The following is a 9811-nucleotide window of genomic DNA, read 5'->3' as shown; positions in this document are numbered from 1 at the left end:
TTTTCATAACAAAGACTTATTAGATTCCAAGGTCAGTAATATCAAGGTTGTGAGAGACTGATGTAAGGTTGTACAGGAGGAGCTGTGTGATGTAGTGGAGTAAGAACGGGCTTATAAACACTAAGTCAGCCATGGAGAGCTTATCTCACCTCTGCAGGGGAGGTCTAATTACCTCTGTTTTACATGCAGAAAAACTGAGGCTCCGAAAAGTGAAGCAACTTGCCCAAGATCGCACAGTTAACAATTATTGGAGTTAGAATTCAACTGAAGGTTTTGGAATCAAATCTGGAGCTCTTCTTTATCGTACTTATACTTGCTGGATTCTTCCCTTTCTTCTTGAACCTAGACTAAAGGTCTACCTAAACATTATTTACCTGGATCAGTGGTTCTCAGACTATCGCATGCATCAGATTCACAGCCAGACTTGTGAAACCACAAATTGCTGAGCCCCGCACTGAGTTTCTGAGTAGGACCTGAGACTTTGCATTTCCAACAAGCTCTCAGGGATGCTGCTGCTGGTGGTCTGGTGGCTGCACTGTGAAAACCACCGTGTTATGTCTGAAGTATGTTTTCCTTTCTTCTTCTCTTTGGAGGCTTCTCTGGCCTCCTCCTCATCTCTCGCTCCCCCCAACTTTCCAGGGACCCAGGAATGCTGAATGCACAGCCGGCTCCCAACAGGCAATCTAAGGCTGACATGCCTGTGAAATATTAGTGGAACATGTGAAACGTACAGTATTATGAACACTCACGGCAGAGCTCAGCCAGATTACATGCGTTTCTGGTCCAAGTGTTCCTTAACAATCTCTTGGGAGTGAATTAAAATCATTTGCTGGTGACATAGGCGAGTGAGCCAGTTCTGGGTCGAGCCTAATCTGGGTCAGAGAGCACGGGCTGATCTGTCATCTGAAACACTGAGACCTCTCCCTGGTGTCTCCCAGGGAACCACGGCTGCCCTCTGTGCACAGAGGCAAGAGGGTGGAGGTGCAGATGGAGGCCGATCCCCTGTCCCTTTGTCTGGCAGCTGCTTTTCTCACTGGGCGGCTGCTTTCAGGCAGCAGTAGGTGGTCTGCCTAAGGGGCTGGGAAGCCAGGCTTTCCACAGCCCTGGGGCTCCCTCCCATTTATTACCTCTGAATGCTTGGAACATTGGATGTGCCAGAGGTCCAGGAATTTAGGATGAATGTACAATCAGGACATGCGCTGTGCTTAAACTAGCACCAAGTGGGCCAAGGAGGGAGAGACAGAAATGAGCATTTATCAAGCCTGATTATGTGCCCGCATTGTGCTTGATGCTTTATAGTCGCCTCATTTAATCCTCCTAACAGTTTTGCATGTTAGGTATTCTTATTAGCATGAAGAAACCGGAGCTTCAAGAAGCCAACCTACATACCCATATCCATAAACCTTGTAAGTGGAGTCAGGATTTGAACCCAGAGTAATCTGACTCCAACAGCTGTTATCTTTCCATTTAATGAAAGAGAGAGAGAGATGAGAGAGGATGCTTGCAAACTTGAGGTTCAGAGGAGGTCGGGATGCCTTATGTCTGGTGACCTCCTTGGCAGTCTTGACTTTAGCCAAACTTTGTCAAGTAATTCTGGAAAAGCACTTCTTTTGCTTGGTGCATAGAAATGTAGAATGAGGGGAACTAGTTTATTAGTATATGCAGTGAAGGATTTGTTTCCATAGTTAGGTAAGTGACAAGGGGAGTGAATATTTGCCACAGAGTTTTGCAGGAAGTACAGTAGATTCCAAAACTATTAATGGAGATTTAGAAGAGGAATAATACAAGATATTAGGAAGTTGAGATTTGGTCATGTTGGAAATCCAGTTTTTTTCCTCCTCTAAACCAGAGTATACCATCTTGTCTTAGATACAGACAGAACTCCACTGTTCTTTTTTTTTTTTTTTCTTTTTTATGAATAGGAGAAATCAACTTGTTCCCTGTAGTTTCCCTAACTTATGAGAATAAATTCAAAATAGATCTTTGTGATTTTATCCTAGCCCAGAAAAAGACCAAAGGAACATGAGCCCTATGTGGGTTGGGATTGCCAACCCACCCTCTGTGGTCTCCCAAGGGCTGGGTCTTAATTTCAAGTAGGTAAGGCACTTGAATGGGTAAGACATTTTTGGCATTCACTCATCTGGAGCAAATTGTGACATCCATGGGGTTGGAAGGACCAAACATTTAAACCACTGTTGTGGATAATTGGTCTTGAGCCTCCTAATCCCATAATATGCTTAGTGGTGTCTGCAACAGGCCTGACTTCCAGCACTGGCCAATTGAAATTAGACCCAATCCACAACATAAGTAATAATACCTTTTATTACTTAATACCTTTTACAATCTTGTAAAGCATTTTCCATCACATTAGCTCATATAATCCTCAAAACAACTCAATAAAGGAGATATTTTCATCTTCAATGTATAGACAAGGACACCAAGTCGTAAAAAGATCACATAGTAAGGGGCAAAGTCCCAACTCAAATTCAGACTTTTAGGTCCTGTCTGAGTGCTCATTCACTGTATTTCTATCTGTCTCTTTTTCTGTAAGTTTGACTCCATTCTTTTAATTTAGAGATTAGATTGGGTTTAAAATAGCTTTTCTCTGATAAATGTATATTCTTATTAAAAATATAGAAAAAAATCAGTGAAGGAACTCTATTCACCCTAATTGAGACAACTGCTATCAACATTTTGCTGTAGTTTTTTTCCTATACATATTGAATTAGTATCTTTTCATTTTGATTGAATTCAAATTGCATGTATATCTTTCAAGAGCCTCTAGCACCATTTTTAAAACCTTAGAGTTGATCTGAAGAGATCTGGAGAGGCTGGAGGGATAGAAGAATGAATGCATGCATTCAAAGACCTGTGTGGAACATAGAAGAATTTGAAGAAGTTGTCCCTGCACTTGAAATGCTTACCATCTAAATATGACAAGACTGAACATTTACTCATGCAGCAAGCTTTTGGAGCTAATAAAAACATAAGGTAGCACCTAAATCCAAAGTTAATAATGTGGTAGGAGTGTCATGTGTAAGTATTGAGAAGGAATTAAGCAGCATGAATCAGAACTAGTCCAAGGGAGAGTTCCTGTGTGTGGTAGGGTAGGGAACACACAATCTTTAGTTAAATCTTGAGAGTAATAATGTTTTTGTTTGGCAGAAAGGTATGGCTCTCTCGTCTTTTCTAAAATGATGACCCACAGAAGAGTAACTGTCCCACTAATACCTGAAAATTGGAAGTTACCTGTATTCCAACCATTTTCCTTTGGTGCTTGGGTCCCTTGAGTGAGAGTACAGTAACATCCGTGGGCCCAGGAAACATATTCTTTTCATCTATTTATTGAAAATATAACTGTGGCCTGTGTTTCTGAAGAGTGCTTCTTCCTACTCACTGGGGAAATAAGAAAAAGAAGTGAAAATAGAAGCATTACTATCTAAATTTTGGGGGGAAAATGACACAAGCTAAATAATTTACAGAGTAAGTATCTTGAGTGCTAAGGAAGAGGTCAGCTTTGTTGCTTTTAGAAGAATGATTTATGGGTCCATTTAACTTTTAAAATCCTGCTGTGACATTTTGGGAACATGCTTTGCCATTGATAAGTAATATTGTACTGTAATAGATGCGGGAACAATAGCATGAGTTTGGCCAAATGCTGTTCTTAATGTTTGTTTAACAGATAAAGAAGTCAGGTGACATTTTCTATCAGTATGTTGTACAATACCGCAAAACTAACAGCTCCAAGATTTAGCATAGAAAATGAGAAATTCCCAGGGAAACTCTGGGTTGGCAGTTTGAAAAGGCCATCCGACATCAGTTGGATTCCTTAAATACCTTTTCCTGTGGTCTTCATGATTCAGTGGAAAGTGCACAGACTTTGAAGTCAGATCTTTGTTCAAATCCCAGCTCTACCAGTCCCTAGATGTGAGCCTTTGGAGCTATTCCTTAACCTCCATAAACCTGTTTCCTTATCTTCCAAATGGGGTTAATAACAGCTATGTCACAGGGTTGTTGAGATAATGAAAAACAGTTACATGTGTAGAATGGCTTACATAAAACTTGCCTAGTGGACACTTAATACATCTATTCATTCAGCAAACATTTGGCACCATACTAGAGGCTGGGGAGTACAAGAATGACTAAGAAGGGTAGATTCTGCCCTCGTAGGGCTAACATTTTAGTAGGCAAAGCAGAAAATAAAAGTAAACAGGTAAATATATATAGAATCACTGCAAATGTTATGACGACCCCAAGGCTGAGACTGAGAATACTTGGAGGAAGTATGAAACGACCTCACATGGGGTAGGAGAGGACATGCCTTTTGAACACGTAACTTTAAGCAGAGAGCTATAGTATAAGAAAGAACCGTCCACGGAAAGGGGGGGGGGTCAAGCATTCTGAGTAGAAGTACTAGCCTGTGCAATAGCCCCGAGGCAGGGAATAAGCTGGAGTGTTTCAGGAACTGAAAAAGAACAATGGCTGTGGCCTGGAGGGCAAAGATGTGAACTGCTAGGGAGGGATGAGGCAGGAGAGGTCAGCAAGGATGGGTCACACGTGACCTTGGAAGAGAGTTTGGATTTCATTCCAAGTACAATTTTATCATTAGTTTTGTTTTCTTCCTGTTGTAATTTCAATCATTATTTAGCACCAAGAACCTGTAAGTTGTCATCTGATCTTGCAGGAACTCCAATAAGTATGTGCTCCAAAGATTAAGGAATAAGTAGCAGGGTGGGGAGAAAGCATATCCCACTGTAGAGCTAAGCTTCTGGAACCTGCCATGAGGGGTTATTCGTCCAGCATTTGTCACCTACTTACAAAGTGTCAGAGCTTTAGTGGGTTTATGGTTCTTCCTGCCCTGTTCCCTCAGGGTATAGATGGGAAGGGAGGTCTGCACAGGGTGTGGTTTTAAGCTAACTGGGAGGAAGGGATTTAAATGTTAATTTATTGACAGCCTTTTGTTTTCTAGAAAGGGTGCTGGTACTTTCTTGTTCAGTTACTTTAATCTTTACCAGTACCTGTAAGATAGTCATTTTAGTCATTTTACTTCTCATATGAGAAACCTGAATAAATTGGCTAAGGAAGTGAACCTATGGTATAACTACTCTGGAAAATAATGCTGTTTTGTTCTGTTAAATTGAAGCTTCACAAATCCTTACTGCTCCCAATTTCCACTTCCTGTAGGAAATTCCTCCACATGAACGCTAGGAGATACATATACGAACGTACAAGGAAGTATTGTTCTTAGTTGCAAAGAACTGGAAATAATCCAAATGCCCATCCTCAAGGAAATGAATGAATAACTTATGGTATAATCAACAATGAAATAACACACACCAGTGACACAGAGTGACCGATAGCCACTCACAACAGTACGGATTTCATTCAGTATAATGTTAAATGAAAACAAGTCCCAAGTGACTTCTCAGAACATTACACTCTTCTTATAAAGTTCAAAAACAAGCAAAAGTAAACAATGTGTTATTTAGGCATTTGTATATATTTGATCGAACTTTTGAAGCAAAGGAATGATGATAATCATAAAATTCTGGATCCTAGTTACCTCTGTGTGGAAAGGCAGGATGTAGGGTAATAGATACATAGATAAACAGAGGTAAATATACTCCATGTTCTTAAGGAGAGTAGTGGGCTCATGAGTATTCTTAGCATTGTAACTGAATGAATGACTAAATGAATGAGTGAAATGAAAGTTCACCTATGGAGGCCAAGGATGCCAGTGTGTTTGAACTAAGATAATGAATAATTCAACTCTACAATTGAAGTCCATTAAAAAACAAAAGGAAAAATGAGACTTTTATGGTTTTTCTATTATGCTGCGGATTAAAAGCAAATACTTGAAATTTAGTAGAACTCTGAGCTACTCACTTGGGTAGTTTCATTATGTGTCTACAGCCACCACTACCTATATACCCCCAATGATATCACGATATTTTGTATATGTGCTGCCGAGGCGAGCACAATATCATGATATTTTGGATATGTATTGTTTATTGTATAGATTTGTGGTCTTCAAACTTTTCTGATCATATAACTAATCAGTAAAAAACTGGAGAGTAGCCACTCCTAATATCTGTGAATTTACTGATAAACTACATACATCTACTATTATTAATATCTATATACTTTTTCTTTTTTTCAAAGGTAAAATGAAATATAAATAGAAGTTTGAATAATTAACTTCTTCCCATACTCCAGTGAAGTAGCCTGTGTATCTCTCTTTGGGGAGATCTGTAGATCACAAAACCCTGTTAAAAATGACTTTAATTTTGTATTTCAACGTCTCTCCTCTGTCCCCCATTATAAATTTCCTTATTTGAGGTTCATGATGTCCCTGAGAGGCAGAAGGGACAGACAGTGTTATTTTCATGGCACCACTAAAGAGAGTGAAGCCCTGAGAATTCTTGGCTCTTCACAGCATCACCAAGAGAATGGCAAAGTTTAGACTAGCTCTGGGATGGCCTGGCCCCTCCCATTGTATTTGGGAACTTCTAGTCAAATACCAAGAGCATTATGTGATTCTTAAAGTTGGGCCAGCCTGGCTTCCAATTCCAGCTCCAATTCTTTGTTTCTATGTATGCTCAGATGGGTTACTCAATCTCTCCGAATCTCACTTTTCTCATCTGTAAAATGGAGAGAATTCTATCTGCCACACATGGTGGGCAGTGCAATCACAGTGAAACCAAAACAGGCCAAGGCTTCTGAAAGCAATGTGGTCCACACAGACCTTGGGTCTCTTCTACTTTTTTGGTATCGAATGTGATGCCACACTGAAATGTTTCATAAGTGTCCCCATAATATTAATTAATGTCTAGCTTTTTAATTTGTAATAATTTTTCTTCCTTATCTCCATCAGAAGGAGAGGAGAAGAGTTCTTGTATCTAAACAGCTCTATCAGGATGGGAAGAACCGGCTAGCCTGGGCACCAGAGAACCCTACATTTCGTATGTGGCCTTGTCTATGAATAAAATTCCTATAAACTTAAGATATAATAACACATCTTTACAGAGCTGGCCTACTGAATGCCTGCACGTGTTTCTAATTTAAGTGGGATTGTTCTCTCAGGAGATTCCATTCTCCCTTAAAAAACGCACATGTACAAACACAAAACTTGATTTAAATGAAACAGACACCTTAAGAATCTTAACAAGTAGGGCTGACCTTTGAACATGATTCTAAAAACTGTATTGTGCTCCCTGAGTGCTGCCAGGAGGCCTCAGACAGATCAGTGTATTACAGCCCCCTTCCTGAACTTCTAGGAGGACAGATAGTAGATCCAGAGGGGAACAGAGTCCGTGAGAACCTCATGCAAGGGTGACTTGGTCCAAATCAGTCAGTGCTGTTTTTCCCACTGGGCCAGGCTGTAAACGAGAACTCATCTCACTAGCCCGTCTCAAAATGGGCTACCTCTCATTTGACAGTAGCAAGGCCATTCAGTACAGAGACCGGGGGAGGTCACCTTTCTGGGTAAACAGAACACGTATGTACATTGACATACATGCATGTGCAGGGACATATTTGGACCCATGTAGCTATCCATGCTTGCGTGTTATTGACCAAGACTCCGGGTTTATTGCAATGTCACAGGTGGATTTTAGGGAATGAGATAATAAAACAAAATACATGAAATCTACTCTGAGGGCAATTTACTGTTTTGTTGAAGGCATGTTAATATCTTAAAAATGGGTTGGGCCATCTTGGAGCTTCATTTCTCATGGTTTTGCCCAAGGCAGAAGTGCTGCTTACACGGATTTTCAGAATGGGCAGACCCATAGAGATAGGGGTGGATTAGTTGTTGGCAGGAGCTGGGGAATTGGGGGGTATGAGGGGGAGAGCAGGAAATGTGGAGCAGCTACTTACTGGGGACAGGGTATCTCTGGGGATAACGAAAATGTTCTGGAATTAGATAGTGGTGATGGTTGCACAACATGGTGAATTTATTAAGAGCCCCTGAACCGTACACTTTCAGATGGGTAAAATGATGAATTTTAATGTCAAGGGAATTTTACCCCAATTGCCAACAAAAGAGAGGGACCATGACTAAGAAAGTTAAACCAGGGCACAAACGTCAGCTCTCCCAAGTGCTAGGGAACCGAAGACTGACTGCATCCCGAGAATGGCTGAGAGGTGCTCCCAAGGCCTGGGGCAGGGCTAGGAAAGAGAATGGTTGGATTCCTGCACCAGAAAGTGGCAGGTGAGGAATCTTGGGGTCAGGACGAGTGGAAACACACGGAGGCAGTGTGCGCACAGGTGTGTCCAGAGGCATCCACTCATCTTCCTCTGCCCCAGTTTGGCTGTTTTTTTCTGATGCTAGATTATGTTCTGGAGAATAACAGCAGGGAGTGCTCCCTAAAACAAATAGGACAGATGTCCAAAAGCATAGTCTCTGCTTTTCTTTGCTGGGGCTAGAATCCAGCCCAGAAGTGTCCTAGTTCTGAGGCCATGAGGTATCGCTTGAGCCACTGTGAACAGGCCTGGGGTCGCCGCAGGTAGCCTGGCCAGAAAGGAAATGCTGAATGACAACTGTCCCAGTTTCCATGGCCAGAACTTCACCCACTTATGTTGACATAATGTGCGTTTCTCCCTGATAAGCAAGCCCAGAATCGTTTTTGCATTCAGTACAAGAGGAAGCCAGTTTATTTCTAAGGTAAATGAAAGTGTGCTTTTTATTTGGGAAATGAGAAAGTCGAGGCTGAGTAACTGATGAAGACTTTTTTATTTAATCAGCTCTCTTATGAAACATTAATGTCAAGCCTAAATTTGAAAGTGTCATGTAAAGAGTTTTTTATTTTGCTCATACAGCAGGACCGAAATGGTTTCCTCTGGCCTAAACTCTTTTGTCTTGAAAAATACCAGTAACGAATGCTATGAATTTCTGTATCGGAAAATTTGAATCACCCTGGGATCCACATGAGTTCCTTGATGAAAATGTGAAATTAATTTTGTACTAAATAAAACTTGAAAATGGTTTCAATTACAGGGGGAAACGTGAAATGTAGACAGTAATTCCACTGTATCGAATTCTCGTTTCATTATTCTGAATATTTTTTTTAAATAATCATTTCTAGATACTGTACCATTTCATAAAGACATTGAGATTGTGAATGTTGGAGGTTGTGGTGATACTTGGTACAAACCTGGCCCCTTATAGAGAGTCGGTTAATGCTTTGGGCTGGTGGGGGAAGGGAAGGCAGAAACAAGTATTTATGGAGCGACCTTTGTATGCCAAGATCTGGGCTAAGAAATTTCACATATGTTCTCTCATTTAATACTCATGACTGTCTGAGATAAATATTGTTATCTCTGTTGGTTTCAGATGGAAAATGAAGGCTCAAAGAAATCCTATAAGATGACAGAAGTGACAGAGATTGTAAACCGACAGAATGGGAATTCAAGCTTGGGGGGTGTTTTTCTCTTACTCTAAAGCCTGTTTTTCTTTGCAACCACTAACCTATCACTGGGGAAAACCAGACAGTAGACTCCGCACACCACACAGAAGGCCATTCTCCAGACCTTCCCCCTCGTCAGCCTGAGCATACTCCCTGATACCTTATACTTGGCCTGGGTTCCTAATCTGTGTGCCCACAGAACTGACCTTCTGAGAGACTCCCATGATATTCCAGGAACTGTGGTCTGGGGACAAAAGTGAACAAAGCACAGTTCTACTTTCTAGGAGCTCAGCTTGGATGATGAACATTTAACCTCAGTGTCTTCACTTAAAATGGTGATAATGATACTTGGCCTTAAAGACTATGGCGTGGGTTTAAGTAATGTCAAATGTCTCGCACAGGGC

The sequence above is a fragment of the Mustela nigripes genome, chromosome 4, assembly GCF_022355385.1.
Source record: "Mustela nigripes isolate SB6536 chromosome 4, MUSNIG.SB6536, whole genome shotgun sequence".
NCBI lineage: Eukaryota > Metazoa > Chordata > Mammalia > Carnivora > Mustelidae > Mustela > Mustela nigripes.
This window is presented reverse-complemented; position numbering follows the sequence as displayed.